The sequence below is a fragment of the Mobula hypostoma genome, chromosome 9, assembly GCF_963921235.1.
Source record: "Mobula hypostoma chromosome 9, sMobHyp1.1, whole genome shotgun sequence".
Lineage (NCBI taxonomy): Eukaryota > Metazoa > Chordata > Chondrichthyes > Myliobatiformes > Myliobatidae > Mobula > Mobula hypostoma.
The window spans coordinates 22,022,401-22,049,593 of record NC_086105.1 but is presented as its reverse complement, the minus strand read 5'-3'; the positions used below and the strand labels follow the sequence as shown (position 1 = coordinate 22,049,593).

Below are 27,193 nucleotides of genomic sequence, written 5' to 3'. Positions count from 1 at the left end.
CTTCATGGCAAATAGGGAAGCAATTTCCCAGCATTTTATGATCCAGAACCACCATGGTTTCCTTTAAATAATGAAGCCAATTTAGAAGATTGCATCAGGTTCTTCTTTTAATATTTAACCATCATTGCATTAGTGTAGTTAATTGTGAATCAACAGTTTGAACCTGTGAAATACTTTTAAAGCCAAGTTATGGAATCGAAGAAGATCGAGTAAGTTTCTTACAATGTATATGCATTTATTTACGGCTGTTTCTAATCTATCAGTTTATATACAATTTAATGCAGCTTCTGGAAAGATTTAAGAAAATTATTACAAATCTATTAATTTTCTAAAAATCTGCAAATTATTGCTAAATTATACAAAATATAGAATTAAACTATATGCACAATAAAAGATATCCGTGAGTGATTAGAAAGCAGTAACCGAATTGAAAGCTTTTGATAGCAGTTAGCAAGAATAAAGCTAGGGAGGTTAATATCCATCATATGAATTGCTTGATTAGATCACAGCATTGAAATCATTTCATAATTATGGTCTGTAACATATACGACTTCAATTTTATATCAACAATTTTGTTTTATTTTTGGACAATGCAATAGTGGCAGATTAGATATCAACTATCAATATCTTTTTTGTCCTTGACATATAATAACACTACAGGACAAGAATTTTGAAATCACTACTGAGGGCTATCAGTTGATTGGTGAGACGGCACATTTATTACATACTACAAACTAAGGGTTTTGGCATGCAGACCGGTACAAGCAAATTATCAGAATTGTGGACCAGAATTGGCGGTGGTGTGGAAGGTGGGGATGTGACAGAAACATCTGGTATTTTGATCTTTCTGACTGAGCTAATCCAAGAAAAATAAGGCATGACTTCTAAAGCATGATCATGAATGTTTTGTAGACATGGCTGCAAAGGCATTTTGTTGATTGCTTTAATTATAGATGGTAATCTTGTTTGATTTCAAATTCAGAATGACAGGAGTTATTGGGCATTCAGATGTATTGTATTTTGACAAGAGCTGAATGCTGCAGGTTAGTGATTGACATTACGCATGCTAGAATTTACATTACAGCACACATAAACTCACTGGTAATGTAACACTCAAATTCGAGTGGTAATGAGTAATGAGGTAAAAATTGACTTTGTCTATTGCCACATCCCCTACAGGGAAGAATAATGAAGCCTATATGTGTTGGCGATCAGAAGTGGCTTTTGTATTCTTCCAAAACGTGTTGCTGGGGACAGTGTCAGCAAACATTGGGTAAAGAAATAAAGAGAGTTTGACGAGTCCATCTGGTAGAAAATAGGACAGAGCTATGCTAGGCTCTGCTTCAATATGATACCAGTTCCCCAATGAAATCATTTGACTGAAACCATAGCAAATGGCTGAATTTATATCTGTCACTTAATGGTTTGTTGAGAAATTAGCACTTTACTCTCTTGGTAACACTGATTAATTTGCTGTACTTTGAGGGAATGAAGTTACGGAAAGAAATCACAGGCGGAAATGGTGAACTGGAAGTTTGCGAAATGCAATTAAAAAAATACATAATTACCACAAAAGTCACTTAGCAAAGAATGCATGATGGTTCTGCTTTGGGAGCCTGTGCTTGATTTCCTATGAAAATTAATCGGCTATCAAACAATCTTCAGCCACTGAGAATGATTATAAAAGGGAAGAAAATGCCCTTTGTGTAGGTGAAACGTGTCGTGGACTGTCATCATAATATACCTCAGTGAAATGAAGGTTAATTCTGATGTACAACCTGCATGACAGTCATTATCAGTGAATCATGAAAATAAATTAAGCCACTGAAATAGATACGTTCTCCTCTCATACACAGCGGGTATCCTGTGAGGAATGGACAGATGAACTTTACAGATTATTATTGGAAAATAGTGTGGAATTCAATTAATGCACCTAAAGACACCTTTATAGAGGGCAGCCATAATTTAAATGACAGCAGGAAGTAATTTTGCTGGGTATAAGTCAAATTTTCAGAATTTCATGTTCTACATTATTAATTCTAACAAAAATCTTCTAAAGATGTCTCTCAGTCTTTTTTGTGAAAGAGGCAGAATCTTTATTCAAGGAGGATTTCAGTAAATTTAAAGTAATTTCAGTTGTATTTAACTATCTTGGCATTTTCCATATGAAATAAAGCCTTATTCTTTGGGAGAATTCTCATAAAATTGGTTATATTCCCTGAACATCAACCTCATTTTTTTGCATTTGATGCCTTTAGGTGCTCTGAAAGTGATAGAGTGGGACTCATGAATCCACATCGCAAAGCAAATAAATGGTAGTTCTGTTTTCAAAAGTTCTGAGGAGGAAAATTGCAGCACCACACAATAGAGTAAATGGCAACCTTCAGCATGAAAGGTTAACCTTAATCCAACCAGGCATCTGACAAGCTGCAGTACACGTTGAATCCATACTGTGTGACCCTCCTGCAGACCTCTTTTATCCATTAATCTACAGTTCTTTTTAGCAGCAAGCTGAATTAGTGCAGCAACAGGGCATATCCAACTGATTAGTGCACATCACTCTACTGGCTGCATTATTGAGAGCTGAAATAAATGGGCTAGTCTTGAATATTAGGTTTATTCTGTATCATAGCTAACGCGCGGTGTGAGCGGGGTTTTATCCCCTATCATGCAGTATAGCCAGACATGTTTCTAAATTCCCCACCTCACACCCCCCTCCCACTCCCTTCAAAGCTATAAGCATATATTTTAGACAATTTCCAAATGATAGAGGTATACAAAATGATGATGGGTATAGACAGGGTAGATGTAAGCAGGCTTTTTCCACTGAGGTTGGGTGGGACTATAAACAAAGGTCATGGGTTAAGGGTGAAAGATAAGAAATTTAAAGGGAAGATGAGGGGAAACTCCTTCCCTCAGAGGGTTGTGAGAGTGTGGAATGAGCTGCCAGCACAAGTGGTGCATGCGAGCTCAATTTCAACATTTAAGAGAAGTTCAGATAGGGTACATGGATAGTATGGATATGGAGTGCTGTGGTCCCAGGGCAGATGGATGGGAGTAGGCAGTTTACATGATAGCAACACGGACTAGATGGGCCGAAGGGCTTGTTTCTATGCTGTACTTCTCTATTACTCTATGTCTCTATGATGTCCAAAGTAAATTTTACTATCAAAGTACATATATGTCACCATATACAACCGTGAGATTTATTTTCCTGTGGGCATACTCAGCAAATCTATGGAATAGTGATAATAACAGGATCAATGAAAGATCTACCAGAGTGCAAAAGACAACAAACCGTGAAAATGCAAATATAAATAAATAGCAATAAATAATGAGAACATGAGATAATGAAATAATGAGTCCTTAAAGTGAAATCATTGGTTGTAGGAACATTTCAATTATGGAGGAAGTGAGTATAATTATTCTCTTTTATTCCTGATGGCTGAGGGGCAGTAACTGTTCTTGTAGCTGGTTGTACGAGTCTTGAGGCTCTTATGCTTCTACCTGATGGCAGCAGCAAGAAGAGAGCATGACCTGATTGATGGGGATCACCGTTGATAGACGCTGCTTTCCTATGACAGTGTTTCATGTAGATGTGCTCAATAGCTGGGAGGGCTTTATCTGTGAGGTACTGGGGGAAATTCACTACCTTTTGTAGGATTTTGCATTCAAAGACATTGGTGTTCCCACAGCAGGTATCGCCTTGATAAGTAGTGTCTTCATGAATCCCTTACAATATTTTGAAGTTTTTTGTTACTTCCAACATATTGATTGACTTTTCAATGTTTTCTTGCTTTTTGCATGTGCACCAGCAAAATATCTGCCTTGCTTACAAATACATATAGCCCACAGGGTTTCACTGGGAAAAAGGATTATTTACATAAGTTATGACTTCCGAAACTATACGTAAACACACAAACGAAAGGAATGTAAATGAACCCTAAGCCCAACATACTGGGTTAGAAGTTGTACTGCAAATTGGTAATGTCAGATTCATACACAGTCCAAAGTGTAGACTAAATTAACTACTGGTGGTCAAAATGGTTTATATTTGATATTTATTATTTATTTAGAGCTGCAGCACATTAACAGAGCCTTCCGACCCAATGAGCCCGCACTGCCCAATTACACACATGTGACCAATTAACCTACTAACCCATACATCGTTGGAAGTGTGGGAGGAAACCCACGTTGGCACGGTGAGAATGTACACACTCCTTATAGATAGCAGCAAAACGGAACCCGCGCTATTCCAAGTGATGCCTTAAAACATGGTAAAGTTGATGCTAACATATAGTGTATGTGAAATAAACGTAAAATGTAAGGGAAGTTATCCAAGCTGGGAAATGGCTGAGCACATGCACTCAATTTTGACTGAAGTCGGAAGGATAAATAATTTCTCAGTCGATTCTTGAGCTTCCTTTCTTAAACCTTTAAGTAAGGGAAACATTTATTGTAATTAAAATACTTATACTGTAGATCTGCATTGACATCTCTACAAAGCAGGCAGAATAGAAGTGTAAGGAAGAAGAGTCATAAGCTACAGAAAACACCAAGCAATAGTAAGGCAACAAGTGATGTCTGAATTTACGGACTATATTGCTACATCAAATGAATAGTTTGTTGAAGACATACGTAAATTTCTTCACTTGCCTTAACAATAGAGTCATAGTCAGAGAAAAGTACAGCACAGAAACAGACCCTTCAGCCCATCTAGTCCATGTTAGACCATTTAAGCTGCCGAGCCCCATCTATCTGCACCTGGCCTATAGCCCTCCATACTGCTCCCAGCCACCTTTAAATTGCCTCTAATACAGGATCAAGGAACAGCTTCACATCTTTGGCCTTCATTTGACGGCTTCACTATGCACATGCATGTTTACAGCAATTGCCCAGGCTATATTTGGTTCTGGTTTGTGATGTTCCCAGTTTTACCAGTGACAACGCTAATGTGCTTAGCTGCACTATGATATTATGTGTCTCCTGAGATTCAGTGGATGCTTGTCTGGCAGACATTCTTCAACAGGCTACACTGACACTTGGCCAGTGTACTTTGGTTCCACAGTGATTGAGGTGAAGAAGCTTAGTACAGGTGGTTGAGTTTTTATTCATAAAGTTCTAAAGGCAGGAGGGGCACTCATTTATGAGTAATGATAGCAGAATCAGGATATAAGCTGCACCGTGATAACAATGCCTTGTTTTTCTTGCTGCTCAGTGGGGCACCTCAATAGCAGATGGTCTTAATCGAGTAAATAGCAACGAGATTTCTGCTCCGTGTCACAAAAAGTTGGCACTCAGATGGAAGTGAGAACATGTTTTCCCTTCGCATGACTACAGATAACAGATCACCAAGTGTCAAGAGGTTGGGCAAAGTAAGCAGTCCGATAGGCTGTGATATCCCTTAATCCGAGCATGATGGTGACTGCTTTGGAGAATAAAGGCAGAGGGGAATTAACTGTGAAACTATAGGAAGGCCTAATTAACAAAAGGAATGATTAATGGAAGAATGTCTCTTGATTTACAGGCAGCTGATCTGCTGCCCCTTCCTCCCTGTTATCTGCCAGAGGAAGGCTCTGCCCTATACTTGTCTTTCTGGTAGTGGTTGACATGCCCACAAGGCGCAGTTAAATGAATTCAAGACATGCAGAAAGACGTGAGGAAGATCTACACTGCAATGTTTTAACTCATTCCCGTGCTGGAATTTAAAATGTTTAATTCTGCTTTGTATTGATTTTGAAATGATGAAAGGGATCAATAAGGGAGATGGTAAAAATCTTTTGTTCCGGGGGGGGGGCGGGGTGGTGTCTATAATAAGAGGGCACAGAGATAACGTGAGAGGTAAAAAGTTTAGAGCGGGGTTCTCAACCTTCTTTATGCCATGGATCCCTACCATTAACCAGGTTGGGAGCTGCTGAGTTAAAGGGACCTAAAGAACAATTGTTTTCATTCAGAAAATGGATGAAATCTAGAATGAGTGCCTGAGGAGGCACTGGAAGCAAATACTCTCATGGCAGAGGGGGTGCAAAACAATAAGTAGTGGTTAGTGTAAACTATTACAATGCCAACAACCCGGGTTCGATTTCCACCACGGTCTGTAAGGAGTTTACGTGTTCTTCCTGTGACCATGAGGGTTTCCTCTGGGTGCTCTGGTCTCCTCCCACATTCCAAAGACATACGTAAATTAATTGGCCACATGGGTACGATTGGGCAGTGTGAGCTCTTTGGAAGAGAAGGGCCTGTTAATGTGCTGTAAGTCTTTAAAAAAACCTATAAGGAGCATCTTGATAAGCACACACAAGGCCTCAGACCACATGAGTCTAGAATAGATAACCAAAATACTTGACAATTACTGTACATGATGAGCTGAAGGGCCTGTTTCTATAATACACTGCACTATGAAACATAGAAAACCTACAGCACAATACAGGCCCTTTGGCCCACAATGCTGTGCCGAACATGTACTTATGACTCTGTGGTGTTTTTTTTTAATTCTCTTCTATGATAAAACTTAGTAACCTTATCTATAAAATCAATAGAATAAAATGCTGTGCATGTGTAATCGGTAATAGCATGCATTAATATTTTACCACAGGAAAGCATGATGCAAACTTAAGAATGCAAATTGTGCCAATAGTGAGTTTCTGACCTTTCTCAGACTGCTTTCGAGAGGAAAAGTGCTGCCCTGGAGGGAAATAAGTAAATTAAAAGGTGAGTCACCTTGTGTTATTCTCAACTTGCTCATACCAATTAGGGACATAACCAACGTCCATCACATCCTTCCTATCTGGGAAGGTAGGTTCCAGCAAGAAGAGGGTGAAGGAGAAAGGAAGGATAAGAGAAACATGCAGTAAGGGGATTAAAATTCAAAAACTAAGAGGAATACAAAATGTTGCACTTTGCTGAATTTGAAAAGTCGGATGTTGACTCCAGACTTGATCATTTTAATTCATTTCAAAATTTTCTGCTTTCATCAGTTTTTCTTTGAAAAAAGTAAACCATGAAGTTTTTCAAAGAAGTTCCACACTTAAAATAAAGCAGTGAATAGTGTGTTTGTCTCCCTGACTTTCAATGTCTTCCATTTACTGTGATTAACATTAATCTTTTGAATTTAACCTCACAAGCTGACCTGTGATCTGCAAATAGCTAATGTCAGAGACTTCATTTCTCAGGTGTCTCCTGTATGGACAGTATGATTCTTTTCATTATCCCTGAAAACCCACATTGCAAATGACTGTGGTGCTCTTGTGAAAGTAACACACTGACAAAATTACACCTTCTGTCTCCACTTCAGCAACGAATATATTTTTGCATTAATGCTTAATATGATTTCATCTAGTTGATGTTAAGTTAAAAAATAGTAAGGCAATTGAACCTTAATAAAGAAAAAGACACAAAATTTGAAAGATATTGAAGCCTTGCTAGATAAAAAATTTGCTATTGTTTCTTTAACACTTGCCTCATATTAACCTTATACAAAATGTGAAGCAAACCTGAAAGAAATTTATCTCAAAACATCGTGAGACTTTGAATCTCAAACCATCCTACATTGTGTTATATCTGTTTATTATTTGAAACCTCCCCTGAAATTCTGGTATTTATTTCGCTTTATTTGGTTTTCTTTCCCTTCCAATCTCCCACACCTGTTTGTGGCATTATTTTGGCTCTCTAAATGCAGATTTTGTCCCCAGCTCAAACAAACTTCCATTTATGATCAGCAGTAAGATGCTGAAGCTAGATCTGTTTCTTTGAAGCAGAGTTTTCAAGAACATATTTGCACACAGTGTGACACAAAGGGAGCAACAAAATAGCACCCCAATTATTTACTTATTCTTTCAACACATTACCTTTGTGATTTTATTTGTTACCAAGCCCAATCTGCAAATGAGGCAAATTTTGTTCCACAGATATAATCTTAATTTGGAAGAATAGCAAGGAACTGAATCCTGACTCTTTGGGATGTGATGTATTTAGAATTGGTTTTCTCTTTTTGATTTTTTTTCTTCTTCACGGTAATGTGTGACCTTTAACTGAAAGAAGCCCTTGTTTGCAAAGTTGAAATCTGTTACAAATATTTACCATTGGGAAACACGACAGCATGGCATTTTGCCAGCCAGACTATGTATAAAATTCGTAGCACATTTTAGAACAATTCACTATCACCCTACTGAAAAAGCATCCAGTTTTTAAATTAGATCAGCTTGTCGCAAATGAGTGGAACGTTAAACCAGATAGTTATGAATTCAATATTCCCAACCAGCTCAAGTGTTTAATTTTTTTTTTAATTAACTTTTCCTTTTACTACCACAAGATGCTTGCAGACAACTTTACTAGTCACTGACATGCAACAAACCGAATAGTCGTAGATACAGGAAATCCTAATCTTGACTAACTGACAAGATTTAAATTGAGAAGACATCTTCTGCTGATTAGCTCCCACACCCACAATTATCCAACTGGGGTGTCAAGCAAGGTTTAACTTCTCCTCTGATTCTGGTCTCAGGAGAGATCAGAGAGGAAATGCAATCGCTTTTAATAACTGCTGCTTTCTGAACATGCAGACTCCCCAGCTGCACAATTTCTAGCCATTCAAACTCCCTTCAAAATTAACCTTTCCAGTGAAAATATAATTTCACACAAAATGAACCACCAAGTGATTTTCAGCATAATTTATTCAAATTGCTGAACTCTGAACAGCAGAGCAATCTGCAGTCCGAATGGACCCATGAATCAAGAAAAGTTTATGTACCCAACTGTCTCCCGGCAAATATGGGACTAATTTTAACATTCTCCGAATTCTTTCTGGATGCACCACACCGGCACCTGCTTCTCATTTAAATTTACTTGATCTGAATTTTTGCAAATAAGATCTCATTGCTTTCCATCTCATAAAATGCCACAAAAGGCATTTCTTTCCGTATACTTATTGTGCAGTAGGTGTTCTCAGACTGTGCCTCATTACACAATGTCTGTATATATTGTTAACCTTAAAAGTTAAATTAAAATGTGCATTGATCACATCTGCAATTTGACTCGGTCTGGTTATTTATTTCTTTGCATTTTGCATACTATTTCTTTCTGTTCAGTCTGAAGATTCTCCTTATAAAATGGTGTCAGCTTTAGAGTGTTGTCAAAATATTTTATTGGCAAAGGCATTGGGATAATGATACATCCTTAGTCACTTGTACTAAAGGAATGAAGAGAAATCGCTGCTGGTTCTACGCACAGCTTTCTCATCGGTTTAAATGGAATCAGGTATACTGAAACTGAGAGCAATAGGATACTGTTCAGTTAGAAGTGTTCAGTCCTGGAGGCTAACAGCAAGTTTATGAACATAAGAAACAGAAGCCACCATTCAGCCCATCATGTCTGTTCCTGCATTTCAATAAGAATATGCCTCCTTTCTGACCTCAGTCCCACTATCCTGTACTAGCCCCATATCTCTGAACTCCTGGTGTTATATTTTAGTGAAATATGTCACGCGAACAATGTTAGTTTAAAACATTCATTATCACTGAGGATTCAGAGCATGTGCCAAAGAGCCAATTACTTTGGTCTGAAGTAAAAATGCTTTGTTTAATTTTGAGTTTCAAATCCAGCAAATACATTTTGTCAACTAAAGACCTAGTTGATTTCCAATGCTAAATATAGCATATTAATAAGAATAAAATGAGTTTTCAGCTAATACTAATAATGCCATTTGTAAATGCAGACTGGTACCACAGGGAACCATACTCTTTTCAGGGTAGTTGCCCTCTAAAAGGATGAAAATGTTTATTCATTTTCCATAAATTACTTCCTGTTCTAGCATGCAGCTGTGTCAGTTGATTGTGAGATGAGAAAATACCTTATATTTTATATTCTATCAGGGCTTGCCACGAACACTCTCACTACCAGTTGTTTGTTGTTTTTATGAAGATGTGTAGATCCCTCTGTTCTGTTTGATGTATTTATTCTTGTTCAACAAGATCTGATCCCCACAAGAAACATGACTGTTTATTTTCCCTCTCATCTTCCACACAAACGGGCATGAAGGGTTGCAACAGAATGAGGTGGTTATGAAGAAAGCAGAGGCAGGATTTGCCAATTTGCTAATGAATTCTGATGGCGCCACATCTCGGTGTGCTTAAACTTGCAAAAAGAAGCAGCAACAGAATGTGAAAATTCCATTGATAGGGGCATTTTATTCAATATGGTATCCCTGCAAACTGATTGAGCCTCTTTGTATTCTTTCCTAGGCAGTCTCTTAGGATCGAGAAAGACATGTTTCCACTTCTGAGGCATCCGAGCTTCATCAGGTTGGTACAAGTGGTTTTTACAGAGGAAGTACAGTATGAACCTTGCTCCTATACTGAAGTAACATTGCACACGGGTTGATCACTGTTTCTGGACTCAGTACCAAAACCTTAATCTCAGTTCCAACTCCCTAGAGTTACTATCTTTTGATTTTCTAAAAAATTAATCTCCAGTCCTGTTGTGAACTTTCCACATGATGTACTGCCAATAATGTAAAACAAAGTGCTTTGTTCAGTTAATATTGTTTTGCTTCAGACAATGCATTTATAAGAAAATAACTTTGAACTCCAAGTAATTGGATGATGTATTCAGGAATCTAAGAAATTTTACAGAACAAAGAGGCTTTTTGTTTGGAGCTAGCATTAGGTAGCACTGCACATGGTCAATATAATATAAAGAGAGCGATATTACATTGTTAGCTCGTCATTAGTGGAAGACCAGTTTTGCAGAACACAACTCATAGGCCTTAAAGGACAGCACCACTACCTTTTAAAGTTAAATGGGAAGCTGTTGACTCCAGCAGATGAACATCACATTGCTGCAGGCTGCTAATCTAGCATTTGCCTTTTTTATGAAGTTTCAGGGAGTTCATCTAATTTATAATGAACTTCCAGGGGGCCAGTTTGCACTTGAAAATGACAGTGTATACATGATGATCTTTGTTGATCATTTCAGAAAGGTTAGGATCCCAGATAGAGATGGGGATAAAAATCAAAACTTCTGAACACGATTATTCTCACTTAATAGACAACGTAACAATAATTATTTTGAAATGAAGGCGAGTCCTAAGCGAATTTCATCATCAGGTACTTTCCTTTCCTGCTCTCTCCTTTACATCTGATTGCCTAACAGTGGGGGCACATCCCTGATTGTTGCTGAAGAGCTTCAAATATGAATGTATTAGAAGCAGATGGAATTAAATTAACACCTACAGTAAATTTTATGCGACTTTGATAACTAATTGCAACTTTTTTTTTAAATGTGTCTACCCAGCTGTTATTTTGAACAGTAGCCAATATGTTTTCATTGTAAAATGAATGCTCCTTTGGAATCAACAGGAATTGCAAATGCCAGCTGCAACAATCAAATGGAAGGCTAATCATTCAGCTTAATTTGGTTCTTTTGTTTTAAATAAGAACTCTATTAATATTTGATAATAATTATATTCAATTTCTGCTGCATTGTTTCCAGTTACAAAAGATGAAAGATCTGTGAAAGGGATTAAAACTCTTCAATGGTTATAAGAGATTAAGTCATGAGTGAAAGAACCACAGATTTTTAAAAAAATACTTTGCATTGTGGCAATTTAATGCATTAGTCTAACCATCATGTCAAAATATAAATTATGCAGACCCCTTTACTAACTAATGCACAGAATAGAGGACTCTTGATTTCTCTCAATATGTATATAAAGTATCTTTTAATCTCTTTTCCTGATTAGTGTTGACATGTACAGTCAGGTTCCTATCTCTGCCAAGACAGTGCAAGTGTGTGCCAATGTTACCACCTATGTCACACAGCAAGTGTGCTGGCTATCTGGGTGAAGGCAGCTGGGTTTTGTGATCAGCAGGTAATTATCTCTGAATAAACAACAGCACTCTGAAGTCAGCCCAACATGATGGATTAATCGCCCAGGGCAAAATTGCATCTATAGTGTCATGGAGCGCCACCTGGGGGTAGGAAATAGTGGAGGTCCTCTTGTGAGAAAGAAACAACCTTGAAACTCTTGCTGTGACAGTGCCACTGTGAGGCCACATTGTTTATCCTCCAACAACCAGACTCCGATAAAAAAAAGCAGCAGCTAATGGCGGCCTGCAACTCATGAAAATGGTCCCAGCAATAAGCTTCATTCTCTGAAGATCTAACCATATATCTTCCTAAGCCTCGGGATAGTTTCCATTTGTGGAGAGCCCTTCCCCCAACAGATAATAAATATCATATCACAGGGATGGCAGTGCTCCTTCATGGAACACTGACTGTTTATTAGAGGCAAAAAAGTTTAAGAGAAATGCTAACAATGTTCATTAATGGCCTGCATCCAGGTTTAATGAGCCGTGTCAATATGCGAACTGGGCAACATCAGTGGCATAATGGTGGTGGTAAATGGGAGTAATTGTGTCCAATTGTATTGCGCAGCTTCTAGGAATGAGTCAGAACTGCCAACTGACAATGACAGAGCAATTATGGGAAGGCAAGTGAGCTGTGTCAAATTAGCACTCGCTGAGAACTCATTTTTCAGTGATGTGCTTGCTCTACAACACCAGGAGTGATAGCTACTTTATTGTGAGTGATTGGGAGACTAGCTCTGAAAGTGATGTTCTGATTTGTCAATATCTGTATTTAAAAGCTCAGTGTCACAAATATATAGAGATATTCATGGAGGAAGCAAGCCTGCTCATGATCCAAATGATAAGATTCTGCTGGGAAGGTCATCTGTCAGTAGGCACTGACAGCAAAGGGAACATTCAGCCTACTTAAGTAATTACATTTGACTGAGATTTAAAGATGTCTTCTTTTGTTGGCCTACATTGACTGTAATTTATAATTTACAATATTAGCTCCATGGTCCAAAGATCTGCCAAGCTGTGCCTTGTGCTTCTCCCTTCTCTAATTGCCAAGTTAAAATAAATGTGGCTTCTACAGTTGTATAGCCACTCTATGTCCTTATCAGAGGTTAATGTAAAAGTGCATATTTCAAACCTCAAAGAATGTTTACTGGCATGTTTTATTCAGCAATAGGAAAGGTACATATTTTGAAGTCGATCATAACCAGGGTGATTTAAGCCCACAGCAAAGTTGTACTGCAAATTATGCTGGTATTTTGGTAATTATTTCAGAACCAAAAGTTTCAATCTTTAAAATAATAAACTGCAAACTCATAATCTTCCACTTGGAAAAATATTCAAAGATATGTTATATATTTATTAATAGAATGGCAAGATCTGTAGGATTAATTTTAAACTTTCACGGGGCAATATAATCCTCTTCTGAAATAGGAACCAAATAACAAAACAAGTCATTGTAATAAGGCTGCTATCAGATGAGATTTAAATTTTGAGCAGGAGATAAACTTAAGAGTTCTAGAAATCTCCTTGTATTATACCGATAAGGGTAAACTATTTCAATATTATTAAAAGTTAGCACCCTTTTCCAAAAATAGAAGCAGTTGAAGATGAATCTCTAACTCCAGTTAAGGCTAGAGGTACTATTTGCTACAAGTACTTGCTTTCACCACAAGAATTAAAATAAACCAGTATATAAGTAATCTAAATTAAAATGATTTGAAATCTATACTGTGCTTTTAGATTTCCCAAGTGTTCAACTCAATATTATTTCCTGTAAGCTGTTACAAAAGGCATTAGTGGTGAAGTATTAGTCTGTGCATGATCCTAGTTATCAGTATCTACACTGAGCTGGTATAAGAATCCTGGGGAAAAAAAGCTGAATTCAGCCCATTTCTCACAAGCAGTGCCTTAATCTTTATTTTTGTGGACTGACAGATAATGGGCAGGCTGCTCATAATTTTCCAGCTATATGGAAGCACTGGCAAAGAATTTTGAATTTTCAACCAAAAATGTAAACACTGTGGTGGTTTTTAAGTCCCATTTTTAATCCTGGGATTCAGATGACAGTTGGCATTGGTTAAATTCAGTCAGTCTGCGGCCTTATAATTAATGAAGGCATTCCATTGTCTAGTTTATTCCACTGAGGATGAATGAGGAAACAATTTTCTTATAACATCTTAAGCAATCTGAAAAGCCTTCAATGTGAGCTGCTCACTTGTTACTAAGTCGGGGTTTTTAGCTATATTGGGGGTTTAGCGAGTCAAAGATTAATTCCTCTGGGATTATTTTTTTATTAATAATCAGGCCCAAAGAGTAAAGAATGCAGCTCTTAGATCACTGTTAATGGTTTAGCAGCTTCACTGTTTTTATGCAATGAAATTTGCCTGAATCCCTACAAAGAATAATGGTTGCATTGGAGTTGATCTTTTCCCTGTGGGGGGAAAAAATGACATTTCAACTACTTGTGACTGGTGCCACATGTGGGCCAAAAATGTAAAAAAAGAGGAAGTCAACATAGTAATTGCAGCTCTTGTCTACTTACCTTCATTGACCTTTTCAACTGACATTTTAGTCTTCAGGTTTAACTGCCACTTTCCTGTGATTTTTGGAGTCATGCATTTCAGTATGTCATTGCCATTGTATGATATGTGATGACAGCAGAAATTTCATTTTTTTTTGCTCTCTCAAGGATGACTGCTGGAATAGCTTATCAGTTCCAATAAATGTGTGCCATAATGAAGATCAACATGTGAGAGGGTTGGTTTACCAAAAAAACTAAATCTCACAATTGTGCAACCCCTGGGAGCTGTATTGCTCAATCTGTGGAAAAATGTAAATCGCCCAATTAAGTAAGTTATTAAAGACCCGTGGAATAGGTGGGTTACGTGCCAACAGATGGTATGTCTCATTGGAGAGAAGCATTTGGGGAATGTCATGTTTATCAAGTAAGTGTTTAGAATGGGAGACTGCAACCTTCCCATTTTATATTCTCTACTTGACAAGATGTTTATGAAGGTTTAGAATTAAAGCTACTCAAAGAAGCTTTGTATTTCTTGAGCACTCTCTGCCATGTTAGTGTGATTTTATTATATCCAAATATTTTTTATGTTTTCTGAATGAAAATGTTTTTTGTCACTCCTCACTGTAATTTGCAACCAGTTCTCTGTTGGGAACGTGTCTAAAAGACTGACCCTGATACCCAACAGAGAGGGAACATTTCTTTTCAATGGAGTTGAACTTGAATGTATAGGCAGCTAACTAGTAGATGAATGCAGTAACAATGGAGAAGGATTCTGAGTTATGCACCTCGTGATATATGGTTGAATAGTGCTTAAATGACTGAATTACTGAATAATGCAAACATCTTGCCTGGTGATTTGCAGATCAATTCCAAGCACAGCAGCTGTGGAATTTAGTCACAGTTATTGGATGAAGCAAAATCAAGATTAGTAGAAACAGAGTCAGGAATGTTGACAACAAAGCTATTGGATGATGTCCAGTTTACTGACATCATTTTGGGAAGCAGGTCCCCCCCACCACCACCCTCCTCCATCAGGAAGAACTGGTCCTCACCCTTCAGCTCCACCCTCTTTCTCCAGACTTGAAGGGTAGCCATGGGCACTGGCATGGGCCCCAGTTATACCTGCCTTTTCATTAGCTATGTAGATCAGTTCATGTTCCAAGCCTTGCCCCGTAATACTCCCCAACTCTCCCTGCGCTACATTGATGACTGCATTGGTGCTGCTTCATGCACCCATGCTGAGCTCGTCAATTTCATCAATTTTGCCTCTAACTTCCACTCTGCCCTTAAATTCACTTGGTCCATTTCTGACATCTCCCTCCCCTTTCTCAATCTCTCTATCTTCATCTCTGGAGACAAAATGTTGACCACCACTTTTTATAAACCTACCGATTCCCATGGCTATCTTGACTATACCCCTTCCCATCCTGTCTCCTGTCAAAATGGTATTCCCTTTTCTCAGTTCTTTCATCTCCGCTGCACTCGTCCTCCTTCCTCAATGAATGGGGCTTCCCTTTCTCCACCATTGCTGGTGGAGGAAGTGCTGCTGTCCCCACCCACATCTCCTCCATTTCCCTGAACTCTGTGCTCACCCAATCTTCTCACCACCTTAACGGTGATGAGTTCCTCTTGTCCTTATGTACCACCCCACGAGCCTCTGCATCCAACACATCATTCGCTGCAACTTCTGCCATCTCCAAAGGGATCCTATCACCAAACTCATTTTTACCTCCCCCCAATCTATGCTTTCCACAGGGATCACTCCCTTTGTGATTCCCTTGTCCATTTATTCCTCCCTGCTAATCTCCCTCCCAGCAGTTATCCATGCAAATGGCCAAAGTGTTACACCTGGCCATTCACCTCCTCCCTCACATCCATATCCAGGGTCCCAAAAAGTCCTTCCAGGTGAGGCAACATTTTACCTGTGAATCTCTTGGGGTTAGCTATTGTATTCGGTGCTCCTGATGTGGGCCCCTCCCCCCCCCACACATTGGTAAGACCTTTTGTAAATTGGGGGGCCGCTTTGTCGAGCACCTCCACTCTATCTGTCAAAATCAGGATACCCCGGTGGCCCAACGTTTTTATTCTGATCCCCTTTCCTGTTCTAACATGGCGGTCCACAGCCTTCTCTTGTGCCACGATGAGGCCATTATCAGGGTGGAGGAAGTTTATATTCCATCTGGGTAGCTTCTAACCTGGCATGAACATCAATTTCTCCTACCAGTAAAAAAAATTCCCTCGCCCTCCCCTCTTTTTCTATTTCCCACTCTGGCCTCTTACCTCTTCTCACCTGCCTATCACCTCCTCTTGATGTCGCTTCTCCTACCCTTTCTCCTGTGGTCCATTCTCCTCTCCTATCAGATTCCTTCATCCGCAGCCCTTTACCTTTCTCACCCACCTGGCTTCATCTCTCGCTTTCCAGATATCCTTCTTCCGCTCTCTGCCCCACTTTGATATTTTGGCATCTTCCCCCTTTCCTTCCAGTCCTGAAGAAGAGTCTTGGCCTAAAACATTGACTACCGTTCATTTCCATGGATGCTTCCTGACCTGCTGAATTCTTCCAGCATTTTTGTGTACGTTGATTTGGATTTCCAGCACCTGCAGAATGTCTTGTGTCCTGATTTTGGGAAGTGTATATTTTATGACTCCAGTCTCTAGCATCATGGCTGTCTCTTAACTGCCCTCTAAAATGGTTAAGTGAGTTCAAAACAAGTAAACAATAAAAAAATGTTTGTCAGTCACATCACACCCCATAAGTATTCTTTATTTTTAAATTTCATTGTCCCATTAAGCTGGTAGGTACTAAGGAAACAATTTGGTGTGGAATGGGGGGGGTGGGTCAAAGGTTCAAAGTACATTTATTGTCAAAGTATGTATGCATTATACAACCTTAAGATTTGTCTCCTAACAGGCAGAAAAAAGAAGACCATCAAATATCCAATGTGTAGAGAAAAAAAACAAGTCATGTGAACGATAAATGCAAGCCAAGAGTATTCTGAACTGAAGTCCACAGACGGTCTGACCCCAGAGATTTAGTTCAGTGCCCATCACCCACCTTTGGCCCTGCCAGCCTGCTACTTTCAGTCTGGCCTTGCGCCTAAATTGTCCAAACATTGGGTTCAGTCACTTCAGTGAGCTCCGGGGCCTGGACACCACTGCCTTGAATCAGCCTGTACCAAACCTTTCCAACTTAACCTTAAATCGCCATCTAAACATTGAGTTCCTTCACTTCGACATGCTCTGGGGCCTGGACCCTGCTACCTTAACTTGGCCTGCATGTGACCCCTCTGACTTTTCCTGGCGATTAAATCATCGTCCAATCATCGGGTTCGGTTGCTTTGACATGCTCTGGGGCCTGGGCACTGCCACCTCAGTTCAACCTGTGCCCGATCTTCCTGAATTGGCCCAGTGCTTAAACTGATTGAACCTTTGACCTTCCTCGCTCTTGGCGATGGGCCTGCCACCTCGCCTCCCCGCATCAAGTCGCCTCCAAGTCCAACAGAAGGTTACAGACTATTGCTTGCGATGATTGTTTGCCAGAAAAAGAGTGAATAACGAAGTATTTAGTTGTTTTCCTTGCTTCATTAGCTACCAGCCAGAAGTCATTGAAACTCACCAGCACCATCTTAAACCAGAAAGCACGAGACGGGTGACACAAGCCTGTGGTCCCATCGGCTAAACCCATGAAATCTAAGCATTTGAGTAGGTACTTTAGTTATGTTAGCTATGGGCTTATTACCTGTGAAGGACACATTTGCAAAATTTGATTTGTATGATCATTAGTAAGAGCTCAGTTTCCTTACCTCCGCGCATCACAACTTCCTCCACCCCACCGTCTCCCTTCCTTACCCTGAAGCCTGCTCTGCATCCCATTCCTCACACTTAACCTGGATCTAAGACGAGTGGTTCAGTGCTAATAATTCTACTTCTGAAGATGATCATATCATCTTCTGTTGCTGCTAGAGGTTTATCAATTTAAATACATTTCATGCCAGTTAGTGGAATATTTCCAGGAGCCCTTTTGATGGATGTAACCTCAAACAGGCCATTTACCTGACAGCATTATATATCTTGAGCTTGCTATTGAAATGTATGTCACATTATTAATAATGTATATCAAACAAATACCCATGTAATAGTTATGAGGTGAGGTGGATAATTCACAACAGCTGCATACTTTGACAAACTCTGCAGCTGCTGAACTTTTCCCACAGCAAGGTGAGATGAGATGGCAGCCAACACATTGTACTGAGGCAACATTTTTGTTTTTATGATGTCAGTGCTGTATTTTATTTTCCAATGACAGTCTGTCAACATGAATTTTCAGGATTTCAACAAATTTCAAGCCCTTTCATAATAACTGATGCAGCATGACACATTCAAGTGAATAATCCTAAGTTACAAATTTGAAAGCAGGATAAATATTAAAATGACCGGATACATCAAAATTTTGGTCAACATTTTAATATCTCTACATGAGCTCAATTATGTTGAATAAACTAATCAAGGTGAATGTGACAGAGTTGAATTTATTTATTTATTGACATACAGTGCAGAGTAGCCCTTCTTGTGCTTCGAGCTGCACCCCCCAGCAATCTCCTGATTTAATCCAAGCCTAACTATGGGACAATTTACAATGGCCAATTGAACCTCCCAACTGGGGGGTATGTCTTTGAACTGTGTGAGGAAAGCAGAGCAGTTCCACGCAGTCACAGGGAGAACGTACAAACTCCTTACAGGCAGTGATGGGAATCTAACCGGGGCTGCCTTTACCGTAATGTGTTGTGCTAATCACTACACTATCGTGCCCGTTATTATAGGGGTGGCACAGTGGCATGGGTGGTAAAGCCTCTGCCCCACAGTTCCAGTGAATCGTGTTCAATCCTGACCCCCAGTGGGGTCTGTTTGGAGTCTACCCCTTCTCCAGTTGCTCCGGAATCAGTAGCAGGTTTAATATTACCGGCTCATGTTGTGACATTTGTTGAATTTGAGGCAGCAGTACATTGCAATACATAATAATAGGAAAATAACAGTAAATTACAGTAAAAAAGTAATGAGATAGTGTTCATGAGTTCAAAGTCCGTTCAGAAATCAGACGGCAGAGGGGACAAAACTGTTCCTGAATCATTGAGCGTGTGCCTTCTGGCGTCTGTGCTTCCTTCCTGATGAGAACAAAGCATGACCTTTGTGGTAAGGGTCCTTAGTGATGGACACTGCCTTTCTGAGGCATCGCTCCTTGAAGATGTCCTAGATACTACGGAGGTTAGCGCTCATGATGGAGATGACTAAGCTTACCACATTTTGCAGCTTGCTTCAATCCCGTTCAGTAGCAACCCCCCCCCACACCCACCCACTTCCCATACCAGATGGCGATGCAGCCAGTTAGAATGCTCTCCACTGTAGATGTGGGTTTCCTTCCACATCTCAAAAGAATGTAGGTTGATAGATCAATTGCACATTGTAAATCGTCCTTTGTGTTGCTGAGGCGTAGAATCCGAGGTGGTTAATGGGTAAGTGGGGAGAATAGATAACAGGGAAAATTAGTGGGAGAATGGGGTCAGGCAGTGGGCTGAAATAGATGGAAGAATCAAGTCCTGACGAAGGGTCTCGGCCTGAAACGTCGACTGCACCTCTTCGTATAGATGCTGCTTGGCCTGCTGCGTTCAACAGCAACTTTGACGTATGTTGTTGGAAGAATCAAGTGGCCTCTTTCTATGGTGTAGGAAAATAATATGAACCAGAAGTTGATATATGAATTCTGTACAAGGTGGCATGGTAACGTAGTGGTTAGCACAATGCTTTACAGTACCAGAGACCCAGGTTCAATTCCTGCCGCTGTCTGTGAGGAGTTTGTACATTCTCCCCATGACTGCATGGGTTTCGTCTGGGTGTTCTGGTTTCCTCCCACAGTCCAAAGATGTACTGGTTGATAGGTTAATTGGTCATCATAAATTGCTCTGTGATTAGGCTAGCGTTAAATCACTGGGTTGCTGGGCAGTGAGGCTTGAAGGAGCTGAAGGGCCTGTTCCATGCTGTATCTCAATAAATAAAAAAAAAATAAAATACGTATGAATGCTATTTGTACATGAACATTAGTATATTTTCATTATAGCCATATAACCAGATAACAACTACAGCACGGAAACAGGCCATCTCGGCCCTTCTAGTCCGTGCCGAACTCTTACTTACGAGCTGCATGTTTCAAGTAAACAGCATTGGTTAAGTCGTTCAGCAGGTGAAAATAACATTGTCACAGTAGCTATTTTATGCGTTCCCGAGGCTCATTTGATGTGATGTTAAATGGCCAACCAACCTGATTACTGCAGCAGTTTGGAGATCATCAGCTTTTGAAAAGCAGGGCCACAAATGATTGGAACCTGCAGAGCTCTGTTCCTAAAAGGTGCCATACCCGAATAGTTTGAGGAATTTTTGCAGAAAGTTCTTGGCACCTCTTGTTTCCATCAAAATGCCATTGTTTTCTTCCTCCTGCTGGATGAGCCTCACCTCCCTGCACACACACTGCACTCACCTTTTTCCAAACACCCCACTTTGCCTCCACTTCAAGGTTTAAGTCCATCTAGCTTGGCTTGCCTGAGGATCCATCAGCACTCCTGTTCACCAGTGTGGCACGTCATCCACCCGCACTGATTGGGGCTCACTGGAATTGGGCAACTTGCTGATTGTATGCTAATGGTTTGAGATCCCTCTAAAGCTCTGGAAGGGGGCCACCAGATGAACATATTAACATTGCTCACATGGGTTCTGCAGCAATCCAGAAACCTTCTATAACATGGCGACTCAATGTACTCTTGCAAGCATACAGTTCCACGAAATGTACAATATTGTCCTAACATCCTTTCCAATAACCTGTGTGTCTTAATCTGATTCATATCTCTGGAGGTGAAGGCAACGTCATTGGATGATGTTGTGAGAAAGAGTAAGATGTGAGTGAGGATTTGGGGGTGTATTCATGGTGGCCCGATGCAGGCACTTTTAAGAACACTCTGCCATAAAAAGTAAATGAAACATAGGGCATGTTCTCACCATTTATCTTTAAGCAGCCAAAGACAATAATTGTAGGTTTAAAATCAATTGATATTTCCCATGCAAGATGGAAGGATGCAAACGTATAAAAGTAAAAAAAGAAAATAAAGCAACTAGTCCTTTGTTTTTCACGACTGAATTCCCATGATTTTCTTCATTAAACAGTTCCGACAATTAGGCTATGCAAATCAGAGAACCTTTGATCTATTTGTACAACATCTTTAAGCATGTTTTTCAGTTTATTAATTTCATGCTTACATTATTTTGGCATTTTTGTTATTCATCTTAATTCTATTAATTAGGCAACGGGCTTTAATTAAACATAATTATTAAGTAAAGGGGATGTGATGGTCTATAAATATTACCTCATTTTGAAAATTCCACCACAACTTCAGCTTTCTGATTAGTTAACCTGATTAAATGCGACCTCTATTGATTAACTGAAAAGTTTATTGACAAAAACATTAAATCTAAGTGTTTCTAGTCAATTTTACTTTATTTGAAGTAACCAACAATGAAACACAAGGGAACACCAGTGCAATGATGCCAATCAATGCAAAGTGTGAAATTTCCCTTTGCGGAAATACTGAAACGGCTAATTGTCCTCCATGCAACATAATCCATTCTAAACCATTGTAATTTATTTTAAATTATTAATCAACAGATCAGCAGTGGCATCCCAAATAAAGATTAATTAAACATCACCCTCCAATGAGAGATTACAGATGTAGCTTTTAATGGACATATGTAAAATATCATTGTAATGTACAGAGGGGTCTTTTGTTCTACACTGTTCCAGGTAACCATGCTGCTGCATAGTGAATTAAATGCACATAATATCCATCATCTGAGAAATATGTACAGGTATATATACTTTTGTCTTCATATATTCAGTAAAATAAACAAAAAATACTTTTTGATGAACTAAAACTGACATTATTATATCATTTCAGTCATTCTTCAAATGTGACCAGTATATTCTGTGAAATTTAAAAATAAACCTGCCACACGGAATTGGCCTAACTTCAAAGGGATAACAGGGCAAGTGAATTAACTTACTCATTATCATACTCCATTTCAATTCATCAGGCTCTCCTCCCCTGACTAATGTTAATAGGTAAGTCATCAAATAGCCAGATCAGCATGGGATTCAGAGGTGTCACTCACTAGACAAAATTCTTCCTCATTGTTAATTTCTACCTTCACTGCTGGGTCAATAACTGGCAGCAATCTGTGCTCTCTTTTAGGTAAATTACCTACCTGTCATAGAATTAACATTATTGTATAAATTCAATCATTGTTAGTAGTTTCAATATGCTCACCTCTGTTGAATTTTAGAATAAATGATTGTTTACTAGAACATAGAACTTAGAAAAATATAGCACACTATGGATCCTTCAGCCCACAATGTTGTACTGTCTTATATAACCATACTCAAAATCAGAATCAAATTTAATATCACTGCATATGTCATGAACTTTGTTAACTTCGCAGCACCAGTACAATGCAATACATAATAACAGAAAAAAACATAAATTACAGTAAGTATATATATTTGTTGAATTAAATAAGTAGTGCAAAAATAGGAATAATACTCCAAGATTAATCTCATTCTTCCCTCCTAAATGGCCCATAATCCTCCTTTTTTCTTACATCCATGTGCCTATCTAAGAATCATTTGTCAGCCTTTACCATCACCTCCAGCAATGTGCCCCAGCGCCCACCACTCTTTGCATAAAAAAATCCTACCTCTGAAATATCCTCTAAACTTTCCTCCGTTCACCTCAAATGAATGCCCTCTGGTGTTGGCCATTGCCACCCTCGGAAAAAGGTGCTGGCTGTCTACTTTATCTGTGCCTCCTGTAATCTCATACGCCTCAGTCAAGTTACCTCTCATCGTCTGTTGCTCCAAAGAGAAAAGCTTCACCTTTCCTCATAAGACATGTTCTTTAATCCAGACAGAATCCTGGTAAATGTCCTCTGATCCTTGTCTAAAGCTCTCACATCCTCCTTTCATTTCTTATTGAGATACAGCACAGAATAAGCTCTTCTGCCATCCAGGAACCCCCAATATAACCCTAGTCTAATATCAGGGCCGTTTACAACAACCTACTAACTGGTATGTCCTTTGGACTGCGGGAGGAAACCAGAGCACCCGGAGATAACCCGTACATTCACAGGGAGTCCATACACCCAGAGATAACAGTGTACACCCAGAGATAACCCGTGTATACCCGGAGATAACCCGTACATTCACAGGGAGTCCATACACCCAGAGATAACCAGTGTGCACCTGGAGATAACCCGTACATTCACTGGGAGTCCGTACACCTGGAGATAACCCGTACATTCACAGGGAGTCCGTACAAACACCTTGCAGTTTACGTTGGAATTGATCTCCGAAATCCAACACCCCAAGCTGTAATAGTGTTGTTCTAGCTGCTACACTACTACTGCATGTACCTTCCTATAATGAGGTGACCAGAGCTGAACACAGTACTCTAACTGAGGCTTAAACAGAGTTTTATAGAACTGCAACATTACATCGTGGGTTTTGAACTCAGTCCTTTGACTAATAAAGGCCAGCACAACATATGCCTTCTTAACTACCCTATCAACTTTAGCAGCAACTATGGACTTGGACCTCTGTTCATCCACACTGCCTAGAATCCTAGCTATTGATCTTGTACTCTGCCTTCAAGTTCAATCTTCCTAAGTGTATCACCTCACACTTTCCTGTAATTAACTCCATCTGTCCCTTCTCATCCCAGATCTGCATCCTACGAATATCCCGTTGTAATCTATCTGCCCTGTTCTACACTATCCACAATACCACCAACTTTGTATCATCTGAAAACTCACTAACCCACACCACAGCTTCTTCATCCAAGTCATTTATAAAAATCACAAAGAGCAGAGATTCCAGAATAGATCCTTGTGGAACACCAGTAGTTACAAACTACCTGTGGTCCATCCTTCTCCCCTATCAGATTCCTTCATGTCCAGCACTTTACCTTTCTCACCCACCTGACTTCATCTATCACCTTCTAGTTATCCACCTTCCCCTCTCCACCCCACCTTTATATTCTGGCATATTCCCCCTTTCTTTTCAGTCTTTAAGAAGGGTCTCAGCCCGAATCATCAACTACTGGCTCATTTCCATGGATGCTTCCTGACCTGCTGAATCCTTTCAGCATTTAGTGCATGTTGCTTTGGATTTCCAGCATCTGCAGAATTTCTTGTGTTCATGATTTTGGGAAGTGTATATGTTATGACTCCAGCTTCCAGCATCATGGCTGTCTCTTATCTCTCCTTTAAAATGGTTAACTGTAAAACAAGTAGAGCTTGGACAATAAATACTATTTGTTGGCCACACCACATCCCATAAATGTTCTTTATTTTTAAATTTCATTGTCCCATTAAGCTGGTAGGTACTAAGGAAAAAAACAAATCACGTAAACAATAAACAAAGCAAATAGCATTCCGAACTGAAGTCCACAGAGAGTCTGTCCAAAGAGTCTTAGTTCAGTGCCCGTCTGTCACCTCGGCTCCAACACCCTGACGTTTTCAACCTAGCCTTGCACCAGGCAGAATGCACTCTATCTACGACCAACTTCTGCCTTCTGTAGGCAAGCCTTTTCAAAGCCTTCCAGCCAAGTCCCGACTGATCCCATGTTTTACAACTTTTTGGATGAGCCTACCATGGGGAACTTTGTCAAAGCCCCTAATTGAATCCATATCCACCTCATCCTCCACATCCACCATTGTACCTTCATCATAAGCACAAGAGATTCTGCAGGTGCTGGAAGTCCAGAAGGTCTCGCCTATCACCTTCTAGCTTGTCCTCTTACCCCCCCTCCCCCATCTTCTTATTCTGTCATCTTTATCTTACTTTTCAGTCCAGATGAAGGGTCTAGACCTGAAATATCAACTGTTTATTCATTTCCTTAGATGCTGTCTGACCTGATGAGTTCCTTCAGCATTTTGTGTGCATTGCTCTATCTTCATCAATTTGTTCATTGTTATTTTATTGACAAAAGGGAAGTTATAAATGTCATTTAAAACATAACTACATGCCAACTTGCAGCTATATAGGACCCTGGTCAGACCCCACTTGGAGTACTGTGCTCAATTCTGGTCGCCTCACTATAGGAAGGATGTGGTAACCATGGTAATGGTGCAAAGGAGATTTACAAGGATGTTGCCTGGATTGGGAGCATGCCTTATGAGAACAGGTTGAATGAACTCGGCCTGGAGTTCAACTCAACTCCTTGGAGCGTCGGAGGATGAGAAGTGACCTGATAGAGGTGTACAAGATAATGAGAGGCATTGATCGTGTGGATAGTCAGAGGCTTTTCCCCAGGGCTGAAATGGCTAGCATGACAGGGCATAGTTTTAAGGTGCTTGGAAGTAGTTACAGAGGAGATGTCAGGGGTAAGTTTTTTACGCAGAAGTTGGTGAGTGCGTGGAATGGGTTGCTAGCGTCAGCGGTGGTGGTGGCAGAAACGATAGGGTCTTTTAAGAGACTCCTGGATGGCTATGTGGAGCTTAGAGAAATAGAGGGCTATGGGTAAAGCCTAGGTAGTTCTACGGTAGGGACATGTTCGGCACAGCTTTGTGGGCCGAAGGGCCTTTATTGTGCTTTAGGTTTGCTATGTTTCCATGTTTCAAAATCAGGATGGTGGTATTTTTATGGGTTACATCCATCTGCAATGTTAAGTCTTCTAAGCCTGTGGTGGAGACCTGACCTGAAAGGCGTTAACATAATAGGCTCATATTCAACTGAAAGTACCCAATACTGTAACCACTTTTTAAAAAAGAGTGCAGGTGATGGAAATCTGAACTAGAATCAGAAAATGCAGGAAACACTTCAAAAGTCAAGCAGCATCTATACAAAGAGAAATAGAATTAATGCTTCACATCAATAATCAAATCTGCTGTAAGAAATCTTATTGCAATTTTATGCAGTTGAGATTAAAGTAACATTTTATGTTTACATATTGACTTTAAAGGACAGGAAACTCTGGCAAGCCATCATCCGAGAAGGAACAGCAACTTTCGAAGCCAACCGATGTGCAGAATTAGAAGAAAAGAGAAGAAAATGGAAAGAAAGGCAACAACAACCAAAGCCCGATCTGCCATCTGGAACTACCTGTCCTGAATGCGGAAGAACTTTCAAAGCCAAGATTGGACTCATAAGCCACTTGAGAGCCCATAAGTAGTTCAACAGAACGAAGACCATCATCCTCGACCTCGAGGGATAGCCACGACGATGAAAGTAATCCTGTTCAGATACTGAAAATAAAGCTTCATAAATTTATTCAATATTATTTTGTGTCATTATTGTAACTTTTTGTATGTTACTTACAGAGAGGTGAATGGAGTCAATGCATGCTTCAAGATTTCAGCCAGCCCACTTTGTATTGGTTGGTATGGAGATCTGTATCAAAAACCTTGGGAAAGCATCACTGGGCCATTGTTGCAACTGAGAAAGAGGGGGTCATGGTGGGCAGCGAGAAATGCTATAATATTTCCGTTATATTTTTCTGCCTCGTGTTTGAGTGGGAAGGAAAAATTCAATGATGAACAAGGAGAATCTTAAGATGCTGCCCTGAAAAACTGCTCTAGTGATGTGAACAGGCTTCTCCAAATGTTGCTCCAGTAAGTGTTCATGAACAAATAGGGGAAGGACCATGGTGACTGTTGACCTGGTCATCTTCTTGAGAGGAACTGAGGAGGTGCTTGCAAAGGGTCATTCACTGAACAC

At 39.7% G+C, this 27,193-nt stretch overlaps 1 long non-coding RNA gene across 1 annotated transcript; it reads left to right on the top strand.

The window, feature by feature from the left end:
- The first annotated feature begins 786 nt into the window (after positions 1-786).
- Positions 787-26,701, top strand: LOC134352331 (uncharacterized). Its single transcript, XR_010019377.1, has 3 exons — positions 787-809; positions 10,239-10,298; positions 26,439-26,701. It is a non-coding gene; the product is annotated as an uncharacterized LOC134352331 (long non-coding RNA).
- Positions 26,702-27,193: the final 492 nt, after the last annotated feature.